Below are 15879 nucleotides of genomic sequence, written 5' to 3'. Positions count from 1 at the left end.
ACTTACCGAAAAAATGTACCGAACACTGTTTTTTTTTTAAACATTTTTGTTTTTTTTTAATATTTAAAAAAAATACTAACCGATATGCTTTAAAAAAAATACAATACACTAGCGGTACCAATTCAGTGGGAGTAGCACTCCCCTTCCATTTAATCGTTATATAATCAATATAATTTTTCTAAACTTTTAAATAAAATATAAAAAATAATATAATCTTTTTAAATTTTAAAATAAAAATAATATTATAACGATATTTTAATTTATAATATTTTTTATTCAATTTTTTATCTTTTCCAAAATTTAATCAAACATTTTAATTCAAATTATTTGATTACTATTTATAAATCTTTATCTCATTTCATTTTCCATACTTCAAAATGTTTTATTTATTATACAAAGGTAATTAACTTCAAAGGGCAAAGAACTCTGAATTTATGTCGATTGACAAAAGATTATCATATAACACATCACCTCAAATTGATGTGATTTAGTATAAGAATATGAAAAAAAACACATTTTTAGAAATAAACAATATGTTGTTACATTTGGATCGATAGACTCGATACGCATTTCCACTCGTTCTTATCGTAGGGGAAGATAAAATATGTTTTCTTGTTGGTGAAGAAAAAGACTAAACGATTAAATATAAAGTTATTTTTTATACTCAGCAAAGCTATTTTTTAGGATGAAAAAATTTTTTTCATCACTATTTACTATCTTACATCTTATATTTTATAAAAAAATATATCTATACTTTATAAAAAATACCTTCACACCCTATAAAAAAAATTACAAGTATGAGGTGTGAAAATGAATAGTAACTGATGCATAAAATTTCTCTTTAAGATAGACTCTAGAGTTTTCAATAAAATTCATATGTTATAATTCATTCAAACACTATCCTTATGAAATGGTGGTTTGTTTTTAGGCAAATGCCAAACTATTCAACGCAGAATTTACGTGGTCTGTTACAAGTTCCAATCCTTTTATTTTCTTGTATTTTTTAATAAAAGGTCAAATCAAATAAATAAAAATAATACTAAATTTATAAGTTTTTTTTATAACTATTTTAAAATTTATATTAAACCAATCAATACAAATTATATAACTTCATTTAAAGTAGTTTTTATTTTTTATAAATATTATAAAATAGCTATAAACGAGTTATAAATTTAGAATAAATTGTTTTGATGGACGGGTGGGTTGTACATGAAACTAGTCAAGTTTTGCGGTGTGAAAGCCTTAGGTGCAGACGTTATACGTAGATCCACCGTCTTCAAAAGATATACCATTTCCAGCAGCTGAACTTAGAAAGGGACACGAATTGGATAATATCTCGTAATATTTTTGAATAATAATTAGTTTAAGTTATTATATTTTCTTGAATTTGAAAAATAAGAGAATAAAATTGAATAAAAGTATTCTAAAGTTAAAAAATTTAATATAATTTTTATTTTGAATCTTAAAAAATTTATATTATTTTTTGTATTTTCTTTGAGAGTTTAAAAAATTAATAATGATTAAGTAATGATTAGATGAAAAAAATTTAAAGATTTGAAATTATAATTATTTTGTAGTTGAATGAAACTTGAGAAGAAAATATATCAGAATTATTGTATCCTAAACGCACCCTAAGATTCAAGCTGAGAAAGTTAAAACTCTATGTCTATGGGTTAAGGATATTGTAATGAACGGTGATGAATTGTTGGAATTTTTCTAGTTTTTTCTTTCTTTTTAGACGTTGTATGTAGGTATTTTCTCTTGTATATTCCATATATACTTGAGATATGCTTATTTATGATAATAAATCTCTTATTAATTATTAAAAAAAATTCAAGCTGACGAAGAGGGACATAACTATTCACCTTGGATGGTAGTGAATGAATTATGAAAGATTCATTACAATTGGAAAGGATCTTTTAAAAAAAAAAAACTGTATTCATTGATCACTTTATATTAGTCATCACAACATCTTTTCATCTCTTCATCTCTACAATTCTTCTAATGGAAATAGGTGTATCTAGGGTTGCAAACAAATAGAGTTGCTCGTGAATAGTTTGAGCTCGACTTGTATAAACTCAATTAGGATTCGATTCATTTGATAAATGAGTTGTTTGCGATCACTAAAATTGATTCGAATATTAAATGAGCTAAACTCGTGTAATTTCAACTCGACTTGGTGTAGGCTCGTGAACAAAATTCGTATAAACTAGACTCGATTCGTTATGGACTCGTCACAATACTCGTAATATTTCTATATATATATATTCTTACACATATTATTTTATTGTATATATTTTATGTGTTATATGTATTATTTTTTATACTTTGTATAAGTAAAATATTTTGTTACTTTATGTATAAGTAACATATTTTGTTACTTTACAATAATAATGTATCAATGATCGAGTTGAATTATTACATATTTTATATATCTAGAAATAATATATTTCATAATATTATTATTATTTTTAGATGGATAAATGGTTAAGAGACATAAATATGAGTTTTGACTTAAATTGGTTGATAGCATGATTTATGCTTAATTTTATAACTTGTTATTTAATTGGGTAATATTTCTTCACTTGCATAACACATCTTTAATATTTTATTTTTCCTTTTTATTTTTCTAGTTTTACTCTTTCATATAGGCTAATACTAGTAAGGGCTGCCCAGTTGACCAATTTTATTATGTTTCAATTTTTTAGTTATAAACAGACAGAAATTTATCTATATTTTTAGAATTTTTTTCCTGTTTACAACATATATTATACACACGATCTAAATAATATTTATAACTATAATACAACGATTTACAAGAACCAAGTCATGACTATGTACATATATTTTTAAAGTATAGATTACAAGAGCGATAAGTTTGAAAGGAGATATTTAAACCATTCAACTTACTAACTCGGGAGCGGCATTAATAGAGAGTACATTTAACTTGTTTTGGCGCAATTGGCTATATTCATTTATCAATGCGCCCAACAGGATCATTCATTCTTTAGTTGAGATTTGAGCAAATAGTATTAGTATAATAGTATTAGTATAGTGATTATACTAATACTATTATATAGTTATAATAAATTAAAATCACTATAGCAAATACTAATATATAGTTATGCTAATCACTAGAACTAATACTAATATTAATATAGACTATAGTTATAACTTATACCTATACTAAATCTCTATAACTTAACTAATATATCGTATAGTTATACTAAATCACTATAACTATATATAGTATTAATATCACTATAGTATTATTGATAATACTATATTATCACTAACATATAGTAATAGTACTATACCAATAGTATTACTATATACTAATACTATTAGTGTATTACTAATATTTATATATATATTAATATATATATATATCAAGTATAAGAGATTAGAGATTATATATATATATATATTAAATCACTAACATACTAATAATATGATACTATAGTATTAGTAATTATACTTTAAAGATATAGTAATAGACTAATAGTATATTATAGTAATAGTATATTATATATAAAATAGGCCATAATGGTGTGGATTAGTAACAGAATAATTAGTATTAGTAATATTCATATATATTAAAATATATCATAGATTCATAGTATACTATATAAATATCATAGTATAATAGACTATATATAGTTTAATACTCTTAAATATATTTTTTGTTGAATCTTCATTTCGTATACGACACCATTTTTTTTTAATATTCATATATATATATCATATATTTTTTTTTTTTGAATCTTCATATATATATACACACGCCAGTAAGAGCACATTGCACATGTGTCCAGTTGCAAAAACATGAAAAATATTCTTAAAACATGAACTAACAATCATAAGTGGTACTAACAGCCATATATAATTTCTTTGGATGGTAATTAATTAAATCATTCTGTCTATAAAAACAAAAAAGCTCTCAATTTAATTAAAACATGTGATATTTTAATAATTTTACTTATCAATATAATAAAAAATGATTTAAATACTCCTTATTTTACACTATTTTGATAAGTCCCTCTCCGGACTTATCTATGGCAAGTTGTCTATACTTGCCAAACAATAGGATTTTTAATATATGTATATATATATATATATTTTTTTTTTTTCTATCCTCCATCGATCCTTTTAATATATGTATATATATATATATATATATATATTTTTTTTTTTCTATCCTCCATCGAGTATAGACAAGACAACTTTATTGATTTCTTTTGGCAACTTTATCTTTATCCCATGCCATCATGTAAATTATTCTTTAAGTCCAGTTTCTTACTTGTCGGTTTGAACTTTAGATGGAACGTGACGCATGAAAAAGAAAAAAAGAAAAAGCAAGACGTGAGACTCAGGATGCTTGGTTTTAACTTTTTTTCATTTTGGACAAATTTGAATTTGATTCTTGAAGCTTTTGGATCTTTTACTCTTTTACGAAGCAAGACGCGGGACACAGTTTCTTGGTGGGACATTTTCAGACTGAGGGGATGGGTTGCACAGAGAGTCAGAGACTTTGCATTATTTTTGTTTTGCCCGTGAGTAAAGTGAGAGGACTGAGGAGAGACTGTGAGATTGAAAACTCAAAATTTCAAAACCCTAATATTTTGAAATAGGGTCCTCGTCTTAGTGGTGCTTTGTATTTTTTCTTCATCTCAAGTTTGCTCTAAGCTCTGTATTTTTTTCATCTCAGTGGGTGGCCTTTTTATTTTCTTCATTTCAGTACGTTGTAGCCTGTGGGTATTATGATTGTCGATCTCCTTCTCTTCTCTGTCTTCTTCTTCTTCTTCTGTTTTTTTTCCATTCGCGTTATTCTCTCTATTTCTCTGTTTCTCGTATTTGTTCTTTGTCCCGGTTTGTAGTATGGTTATTCTCAATTCTCTTTTTGTTCTCTGTGGTGTGGATCTGAGCAACTCTTTAGATTTTTTTTTTTTATTCTTCTCGATTCCTTTTTTGTTCTCTCTATGGTGTGGATATGCTACTATTAGTTGTGCTGGTAGTAGTGTTGTTATTTTTGTGTTTATTTTCGTTGTTGATTTTCTGCTTCTGTTTTATAATATGTAATTTAGTATGTAAAAATAGTTCTTGTTTTATGTTAATGGCTTACATTCTCTTTAAAAATACTCCTAAATCAATTGAATGCAGTAGTTTTCAATCTTTAGTTTTCTGTTAGTGGCTTATATTTGCGTGATTCTTTTGGTTTTGCACTTTTTTGCGTGATTCCTTTGACTTGCCATTCATGTTTTGTTAAATTTTTATTCTTTGATTTTTACTATATTACTTGTTATTCAATTTTTACTTTTGTGTCTAATATTGCTACTACTTGTCTAAAAATATTTTTTTAGACATGTCTGAACATGTTAAAAATATATAATGCTCATCTACAAGTCCACTCATAGAAGACGTAGAACCTACACAAGAAGATGATACTGCCACAACCTTTATAGAGTGTGATAGTAATTATGGGAACCATGAAATTGACGGTATTATTGGTGGAGAAGAAAACCCAAGTACCCCTAAGGATCCCAAAAAATATGCATACCAGAGGAAGCCTAGGAAGAAAACTTCTATTGTTTTGAATTATTTTAAAATAGTGGTTAAGAATGGTGTAAAGAAAGCTGAATGTAACTTTTGCAAATACCTATTGTCTATTTCTTCGTCAGGTTCTACAACTCACTTCCATAGGCACTTGACTAGTTGTCTTCCACACATAGATGCTTCTAAAAAGAAAAAAATTTTAACTATTGACATGAAGGATCCTGAATGTGTGAACACAGTGAAGGATTTCTCGTATAATATGAAAAAGGTAAGAGAGCTTGCTTCTCGCATGATACTTTATCACAAGTATCCATTTTTCATGATGGAACATGTTATGTTTAATAAATTTATGAGAGCTAATACTCCTTATTGTCAAAAGATAATTTGTACTACAGCAAGAAATGATTGTGAATCCACTTATGAAATTGAGAAAAAGAAACTGAAAATAATATTGAGAAGTGTGAATAAAGTCAGCATAACAATGGACATATGGACTTCAGGTCAAAAGATCTGATATATGGTTGTTACCTGTCATTTTGTTGATCCTGATGGCATTTACAAAAAAAGAGTCTTAAATTTTTGTAATGTCTCACCCCCCACACAATGGGGTTATTGTTGCTGATGTACTTCAAAAATGTTTCACAGATTGGAAAATTAAGAACAAAGTGTCTACAATAACAGTAGATAATGCTAGGTATAATGATGTAGTTTTAAGGGTTCTCAAAAATGTTTTCACTTTGAAAAAGAAGTTATTTGTTGGGGCAACTTTTTCATGCCGTTGTTGCGCACATATAACAAATTTATTGGTCAAAGATGGATTTAGCGAGATTGGTAAAATTGTCAATTGTGCTCGAGAAGGGGTGAAACACTTAGTTGCATCAAAAGCTCGTATCAAGCAATTTAGTGATATTGCAAAACAGTTGCAATTACCAACAAAGAAACTTTTTTTTGGCGTTCCTACTCGATGGAATAGCACTTACCTAATGATAGTAGTAGCCTTATAGTTTAAAGAAGTATTTCCAAGATATGGAGATAGAGATCAAGATTTTAATTATTTTCCAAGCATTGAAGATTGGATAAAAGTGAAAAATGTGTGTCAATTTTGGCAGTTTTTAATGAGGTGACAAACATTATCTTAGGAACCAAGTATCCAACTGCTAACTTATTCCTTCCTGAGGTATGGAGAATAAAATATGTGTTGAACAAGAAGTCTCTTGATCAAAATGATTACATACGAGCAATGGTTGTGAATATGAATACAAAGTTTGAGAAATATTAGGGGGAATGTAACTTCTTTATAGTAGTAGCTGCAGTTTTAGATTCAAGGTTTAAAATGATGCTTGTTCAATTCTATTTTCCAGTAATTTATTCAGAACCTGAAGCTACTAGAAATATGGAAACCATCTTGAGAATCTTACATGAATTGTATGATGAATATGCTGAAAATTATAATTTAGCTAATGTGGAGTCAAGTGGACATGAAAATGCTCGAGATGTAGGTTCTTCTTGTGGTAGTTCTGTCAATGTTGTGGGAAGAATGTGATGAGTGGCAGGTCTATATTTGAATCATTTGTTAGAAGTGTTAATACCATTCAATCAGTGAAATCTGATTTGAATGTTTACTTAGAAGAAGGTGTATATATTTGTAGTGAGAATTCAGATTCACATTTTGATGCCTTGGAGTGGTGGAAGGTCAATGATCTAAAGTATCACATTTTATCTAAGATGACACGTGATATTTTGTTAATTCTAATTACTACAGTGACTTCAGAATCTATATTTAGTGATGGTGGCAGAGTGATTAATCCTTATCGTGCATCAATGTCTGTTGAAACAACTTAAATGTTGTTATGTGAAGCTTATTGGATTCGAGTACTTCATGGTTTAAAAAAATATCAAGTGTAAGTATAATTTTATTTAGCGATTTTTCATTGCCATCTAGAACTTGTTTTAACTTATTGGGAACTTGTCCTAACTATTTTTTCTCTTTCATTTTGTAGAGAGAAGAACCAACTTATAAGGAGATTTTACTGCCCTGACATGAATTGCTGGTAGGTTGTATATTTTTGCCTTTTGGTATAATGTTATTTATTATTAAATTGTTGTCTTGTTATATTATATTGCTAATGATATCTTGTGTATTTTGTATCATAGGTTGATGGGGATTGGCTTCTGGCTGGCTTTTTGTTTTATTTTTTTATTTTTATTTTTTATTTTTTGTGAATTAATCTATTAAAAATACTTAAAGGAAGTATGCTTATAGGACATGTTGTTTAAGTAAGGGTGTAATTATTTTTATGAAAAAAACTTGTTGGCTCGTCGGAGTTGTCTAACTAGACAAGGTTGCTGGAGATTTGGATTTTTTTTTAAAGCTTAGACATATAGGTAATTTCATTACTTGAATAGTTGACTTGAATTGTAGAAGTATAGGGAATATTGCAAATCACTGTTTTTGTACGTGATGGAGAAATATGGATAACATTAACATGAAGTAATTTTTTGTAATGTTTTATTTTTATACTTGGTGCTCAAAGAAATGGTTTAACATGTTGATATTGTTTTCATGTTTGTTATTATTGACTATTATTATTAGGTTATTTATTACTTTTATTTATTGGTCTACAGGTTATTATTCAATCTATTGTGCTTCATTCATTTTTAGACTAAATATTTATTATTAGTGTTTATCATTTTATTAATAAGTTGCTTACTCTTAGTTAAGATTAGTGGATTTAATATTAGGTGTTCTGGCAAGTTGAATTTACTTAAGATTAGTGGATTTATTAGTGTTTATATATATTTTATTTTCTTTAAACTAAGATCAACTTTTACACACTTATGTAACTATCAAATGTAGAATTGGCTCTTATATTCAAAGGTGAAGGCCAACGTATTTACATTGATTTATTTCTAATGAGAATGTTGGCTCCTATGTCATATGTGCATAAGAAATGAGGCTGAAGTGAATAAGAGTTGGTAGATTTTTCAGTTTGTAAATCTGAATCTATGATTTACAAGTTATTATTGTGAATCTGTGATACCTTATAAGTTGGAATTATTTACCTATTTCAGTTTGTAACTTTATTTTGGCAAGTGATGAATCATTAATTTATTTGTAATAAGAGTGTTGTGAATAAGTAATGCTATGTGATGTGCTGTTGTGCATCAGAGTAGCTCAAGTGAATAAGAGTTGGAGGACTTTTTTCTACCATTTATTTAGTTTGTTTTCCTAGTCAATGCTATAATTGGTGTTTTACCATTTGAAATTGCAATTTATTGTTATACCTTAGAAGTTTGAATTACGTACCTATTTGTAACTATATTGTGGCAAGTGATGAATTATTGATTTATTTGCAAAAAGATGTTATTTAAGCAATGCTATGTCATGTGCTGCTGACCACTATGCATAAGAAATTAGGCTGATTCGGCTGAAGTCATGAATAAGGGTTGAAAAATATTCTTTTACCATTTTTTTAGTTTGTTTTCTTAGTTAATATTATAATTAGTGATCTACCAATTGAAATTGTAATTTATTGTCATGCTTTAGAAGTTTGAATTATTTAGCAATTTGTAAGTTTGTAACTATATTAATTATTGTGAATGTTCTGTATAATTAATCTTTTCACAAGAAGTAAATGATTAAAAAAAAAAGTCATCTCAATCAACTGAATCCAAATCAACCTTTGGATTAAAGTTGAAAATATTCTATGTAGAAAAGAGAACATGAAAGGTTGGCGTTGGCAGCATTGGTTTCTCAATACTTCTAAAGAAATAGCAGATTCTGAATCGTTGATTTATTTGCAATAAATATGTTATATAAGCAGTGTATAGTGCAATCTAATATTTATTAATAAAATTCTAGTTAAAATTGATTAAGAGAAATAATCTTATTTATGCATCATATTTAACTCGAGCTCGTATCAGCTCGTTTATTTTTTGTATTCGAGTTCGAGCCGAACTTGATCTTAATATATGTTAGGTGAGCCGAGTTCGATTAGAAATCTCTAATACTTTTCAAGCTCGAGTCGAGTTCGAGCAGATATACATGCTAATCGAGCTTTCGACCCCTAGTTCGAATTCGACTCAACTTGGTTCATCTGCAACCCTAGATAGAAGATATATCTTCTATCTAACCAATTCAGACTGTAAAAATAAACTTTCATTTGCTAGAATATGAGTTGCCTTATTGTAAGTCTTATGTGGCGCCCACAATCCCCCTTATATAAATACACAGGGATTGAGACACCAGGATGGTGACAACACGGTCAAACATCCCAACGAAGTGCCAGTGTGTGTACATGCAACAGTGTACAAATAAAATAACGCAGCGGATAGTCAACTAAGTACCAGAATTTATTTACAATCAAACATCAGTAAAGATTTAAATAGCAGTTATACAGTCATCCATAAAATAATTTACAATAGTTCCAGATATACAAACGAGTGATCCCAGATCACTCCTCAGGCAGAGCCGTCTCCTCAGGCTCGCCCTCCTCCTCCTCAGCATCAAAATCTGCGTTACCACAAAATGGTATCGCAGGTAAGTATAACCCAAACAACAACGTAATATAAAATGCATTAAATGCAACTAACATGCATGCACATGAAAAATATGCATTTTCCACAAAACATCAATCTTTACTGATGTTTGATTGTAAATAAATTCTGGTACTTAGTTGACTATCCGCTGCGTTATTTTATTTGTACACTGTAAAATAATTTACAATAGCAGTTATACAGTCATCCATAAAATAATTTACAATAGTTCCAGATATACAAACGAGTGATCCCAGATCACTCCTCAGGCAGAGCCGTCTCCTCAGGCTCGCCCTCCTCCTCCTCAGCATCAAAATCTGCGTTACCATCGCAGGTAAGTATAACCCAAACAACAACGTAATATAAAATGCATTAAATGCAACTAACATGCATGCACATGAAAAATATGCATTTTCCACAAAACATCATTTTCCCCGAAAATGATAATTTTTCAACACACACCAAAATCTCATTTTGGCCCAAATTATCCGTAAAACATTTTCCCAGAAAATGATTTACCCAAAATTCAACTCGCACTATTTTCCCAGAAAATAGTGCATTAATTCCAAATGCACCATGCATTATTTCCATATGCACCATGGCCTCCCCTATGGACCATCCGCACGTCCTGGCTTCGCAGCGGTGCTCAGTTCCGCCCCCAGCGCGTACATGGCCAAGCACCCACACTACGCAACGAGCGATGCCCAGTTCCGCGCCCAGCGCGTACGTGGCCAGACATCCTCTAGTCCCCGCCAGCAGAAGGACCACGGAGTCGGCACGAGACCATCTCGTCCGATCCCATTGTCGCCCGGCGACAATCCAGGGGACGTTACTCAGTATATTCCGCTCCCGAGTAACCAGAGGAGCTCCACCGAGTTAATACCCCATCTCGGCTTGGGGTCGTGATACACACGCACCAAAAATATTATCACATAAAATCATAGCTTTTCAAATCACATGAACATGAATGCAATACACGAAAACCCAGTTTTCTTTTACAAACATGATCATGCATGAAATAATGAAATGCACATGTACCAACACAATATCTAACATCCATCAATGAACAATACCAACAAATCCAACCAACCCATCAACAACCAATATCCAATTCAACCAAATCAACCAAACAACTCCAATCACAAGTCCATCCGACCCCCGAACTCCTCGGACTCAGTCCGGCATGCCAAAAATATAGTGAAATGGGTTAGTGCAAAAATACATTTAAATTACGAAAGTTCTTTGGAGAAATACTTACAGTGCAATATAATAATTTTCGGAGGATCATGAAGCTGCAAGTGGTGATGTCTGAGCAACACCACAGTGTAAAATACACTGTGGCCGTGGGTCACAGATACCCACTTTTCAACGAGGACAAACGAAGACCTAAAAATGGTAGGGTAGGGCCTAGAGAGGTCGGTGAAGCTAGTGATGGTGGTGGTTTGCCGTGGGTGGCGGCGCAAGGGGTGGTTTTAGGCCAAAAATGCACAAATCGGAAATGGGCTTGGTGGGGCTTCACCGGTGACGGATCGGAGCTGGGGTTGGGTCCAATGGGTTGCCAAGAGGTCGAGGATGATGTGGTAGAAAGATGGTGGCCGGAGGTGGCGCGACGGCGGCGCAGTGGTGCATGGAACGCCGCGGCTTCAATGGGTTCGTGGTGGTTAACGGCGGCGATGGAGGAGCTGGAAATGGAGGGGGGTGATCGCCGGCGGCAGGGGGAGCGGAGGAGCCGGGCGGTGTCGACCACCGCCGGCGCACGGCGGCGGGCTGGGGAAGAAACCAACGCACGGCGAGAGAGAGAGAGAGAGAGAAGAACTCGCGCACCGGGGAGGAAACCGGGAAGAAGAAAAAAAAGAAAAAAAAGAAAAGAAAAGAAGAAAAGAAAAAGAAAAAGAAAAGAAAAATAGAGGGAAAAGAAATGAGGTCCAATCCTCATAACTTGGGTCACAAAAATGATCCAACGGAAACGATTTCAAAACCTCAAGTTAAATAAAATAATTTAAACGTAATGGTAAAGTCAAATTGAAATAATTAAATCCCACAGTAATTAAATAAATATTAAAAGTAATTTAAATGCATAACAATAAATAAATATTAAGAAAGCACATAAAAATAATTTTCACCAAATTAAAATCATAGAAATAAACTCATTAAAAATCCAACCAATTTTAAAATACGAGAATAAAATTTAAATAAATAAAAATAATCCTTTAGTAAAAATACACTAAAATGCGGGGTGTTACATCCTCCCCCCTTAAATAAAATTTCGTCCTCGAAATTGGCAAGGTCAATATTAAGACTAAGACATGAATAAGATTCAACTAAGAGCAGACTAAGAACATACCACCAAAATAGTCTGGCAAGGCCACTCTATAAGCAACAAACCCAACCTTCTCTACGATCTGAAAATGGCCAACATATCTTGGACATCAACAATCGCCCAAATAGAGTTCTTCCCACTAGGAGTCCTCGGCAAACCCACAACAAAATTCATAGAAATATCATCCCACTTCCACTCTGGAATAGGGAGAGGTTGAAGTCTACCAGTAGGTCTTTTGATGCTCAGCCTTAACTTGACGGCACGTGGCACATTCCTCAATGAACATGGCACTATCCAACATACTCATTTTAGTCCCCCAATGACACATCACGACCAGTATTCCTAGAGTGACTGCTATCCAAAAAATCTCATTTCCTCGAGAACCTTAATACAACATCCAATAAATTCCAATGATCAAAAGCCCTTACAATAATATGTGCCAACTGCAATCAACTCCTATGCTCCAACTTCTAAACCTTTATTGAATTCTACTATTGGAAACCTAATAGCCACTTCCAATGTTAACCATCAGTAACAGATTTTGCACAACCAAATGATTAATCGCCAATCACAAGTATCTTCTCAAAATTCAAGTCACCATTAATTCTTCAAATCAGCACAATTTGAACTCCTGACTACAACAAAAATACCACGCTTCTGCTGCGCACTCTGATATTCGCCTCATGCATAAAACTTACGTTCTCATGAAACTAACACCATCGAGTACAAGGTGGCTCCATTCCTACTAACCAAAACTCTTATCACAATTTGGTAGAAAAAAATACTCTCTCCCAAAACCACGAGTTCTAACTCAAATTCCTCAATTAATTTCTACTGCCTTGATCAAAATCAAATTCTATAAAATACATCCATGATCATTGACAGAAAACCAATATCAACCAACCTCAGCATCCCAAATTAAAAATAAGCAACCTCAACCCAAAATACATCCGTCTCATCTACGATAAGGAACATACTTTAAAAGACTCAATTCCAACCTAGCGAATCAAAAAGAGTGCCTAGAGACTTCTACCTAACAACCTAAACCCGAAAGCTCATTATCTATATTCTAAACAACATCTAATCTAACGGTGACTAAACTCACAACGAACCACCATTGACTTCACCAAAACATTAACAAAACCTCCTTGGTAACTTGCCCACCTATTTCTACTCCAATAAGCTAGTATTAACACAACTAGTTCCTTCAATAGCACATCACTATTAAACCTCAGGGCAAACCATACTGATCAAATCTTCAATCTACCAAAAGCCATTGCAAAGCACCCAAGGATCCTAATGCTTTATTACCCCCACATACTTGATCATATTATCCATTGTTGATGCCTAAGCTTCAACTTCGAATATCTTTTCATATACCATACGTGACATCCCATCAATCTCACTTCAAGTTAAATAACAATATCCTTCATTCAACCAACTAGATGCTCAAACTCCAAAAGAAAGTATAGCCTCAAAAATTTAAATTCCTAGGTAACCTCAAGTCACAATTAATTCCTGAAGATAATCACAATAACTATTCCCAACCATGATTCATTGAGTAACCCACTTCAATTGCACACTTCGATCGACTCACTAAAAACTCCAAGCCAAGGTCTCTTGAATTACTACTATTGTGTTGACTCCTCTTCCACACCAACCAAAACCACTTCTTCCAAACCAAATGAGATTAGGACCTATACTCTCCGAAATCCATAACCACTCACCACTACTATACATCAATCTTACGCACCCTTAGCCAAAACCAATAATCCTCCAAACGTGCAGGTGGTCATCATTACCATTTCCATCACTAAACCTATATCCTCGAAATCAATAAGAATCATTTCTTTAATCGTCACCATCTATTATCCTTAAAATTGATATGGATTAAATCATTAACCTGTCACTGTAACCTCAAGCTGAAAACAATTATTAACCGAACTAGATCAACATCCTCCATCTCCAAAGAAATTCTCCCCTAAAAAAATTCTCATATCAATAACTCAACTCAGATCAATCCTATTTTAATTCAGTCATTCAACTCTGCAATTCTAAAACCTTAACCCAGATATAAATCATTTCCTGAAATCCTCAAGATCGATGAACTCAAATCTAAAACATTCGCCTTATAAAACTTGTAAATTCTAAAACCCCAAATGTTATCAAATTGCTTATCGAGGTCGGCAAGATCAAAAACTTCTAGTCTAAGTAATCTCTTAATTGCTTGTTGAACCTACCAGCTTAAATCCCATTAACTTATTTTCTAAAAAACTATGGGGCCACAAACCTTAGATGAACTTCTCATAAATCTAACATTGACATTCGTTGAACTTACAACCTCCTACCCCAAAGACTCATTACCTAAATTCTACGGAACCTAAATCCTCAATTATCCTAAGCAATTAAAAATTATTCCCCTCCTTAGCAGCAACTTGAGTACCTAATCCAAAGAGTTCACCCAGACCCTGATGTTCAAGCCTTGATATTAAAACAACCAATCACCAAGAGTTCAGGCCTACTATACCAATGTTTAAGCCTAACAATGACCTTCTCAGTCGTACCATCTTCCTGTCATAACATAACCCTTAACCCGCCTTTCAATTTCGAACAAAACAAAATAAAATAAAATTCCATAAATAAAATAACATACGACAAAATGCATAAAACCAATGAAGTAGTTCACCATAAAATAAATATAACAATAAAATAATCCGCCATAAAATAAAACAATTAAATTAAAATGACATACAAATAAATAAATAAACAACAAAATTATTATACAATAAAATAAATAAACAACAAAATTATTATACAATAAAATAAATAAAGCCAATAAAACCATACTCAACCAAAGGTAAACACTAATTAAAGCAATAAAATCAAATAAATCAAATAACATCAATTAACATAAAATAAAATAGCAATAAACTCATAATATAAAATAAATAACTTAATTTACACCACTTAAACAAAAATTTTATTATTTTAAAATAATAATAAAAATAATTTTCTGGTACTATCCTAAGGGACATGTGGTTTTATCCAGAGCCGAACTGCTCTGATACCACCTGTGGCGCCCCCAATCCCCCTTATATAAATACACAGGGATTGAGACACCAGGATGGTAACAACACGGTCACACATCCCAACGAAGTGCCAGTGTGTGTACATGCAACAGTGTACAAATAAAATAACTCAGCGGATAGTCAACTAAGTACCAGAATTTATTTACAATCAAACATCAGTAAAGATTTAAATAGCAGTTATACAGTCATCCATAAAATAATTTACAATAGTTCCAGATATACAAACGAGTGATCCCAGATCACTCCTCAGGCAGAGCCGTCTCCTCAGGCTCGCCCTCCTCCTCCTCAGCATCAAAATCTGCGTTACCACAAAATGGTATCGCAGGTAAGTATAACCCAAACAACAACGTAATATAAAATGCATTAAATGCAACTAACATG

General features: G+C 31.8%; 2 long non-coding RNA genes across 2 annotated transcripts; both read left to right on the top strand.

Annotated features, from left to right (window-relative positions):
* The first annotated feature begins 4827 nt into the window (after positions 1–4827).
* LOC121243257 lies at positions 4828–8552 on the top strand. The gene is made up of 3 exons (XR_005936086.1): positions 4828–5075; positions 5713–5714; positions 8271–8552. It is a non-coding gene; the product is annotated as an uncharacterized LOC121243257 (long non-coding RNA).
* LOC121243264 lies at positions 7382–7759 on the top strand. Its single transcript, XR_005936090.1, has 2 exons — positions 7382–7454; positions 7554–7759. It is a non-coding gene; the product is annotated as an uncharacterized LOC121243264 (long non-coding RNA).
* Positions 8553–15879: the final 7327 nt, after the last annotated feature.

The sequence above is a fragment of the Juglans microcarpa x Juglans regia genome, chromosome 1D, assembly GCF_004785595.1.
Source record: "Juglans microcarpa x Juglans regia isolate MS1-56 chromosome 1D, Jm3101_v1.0, whole genome shotgun sequence".
In the NCBI taxonomy this organism is placed as follows: Eukaryota; Viridiplantae; Streptophyta; class Magnoliopsida; order Fagales; family Juglandaceae; genus Juglans; species Juglans microcarpa x Juglans regia.
This window is presented reverse-complemented; position numbering and strand designations above follow the sequence as displayed.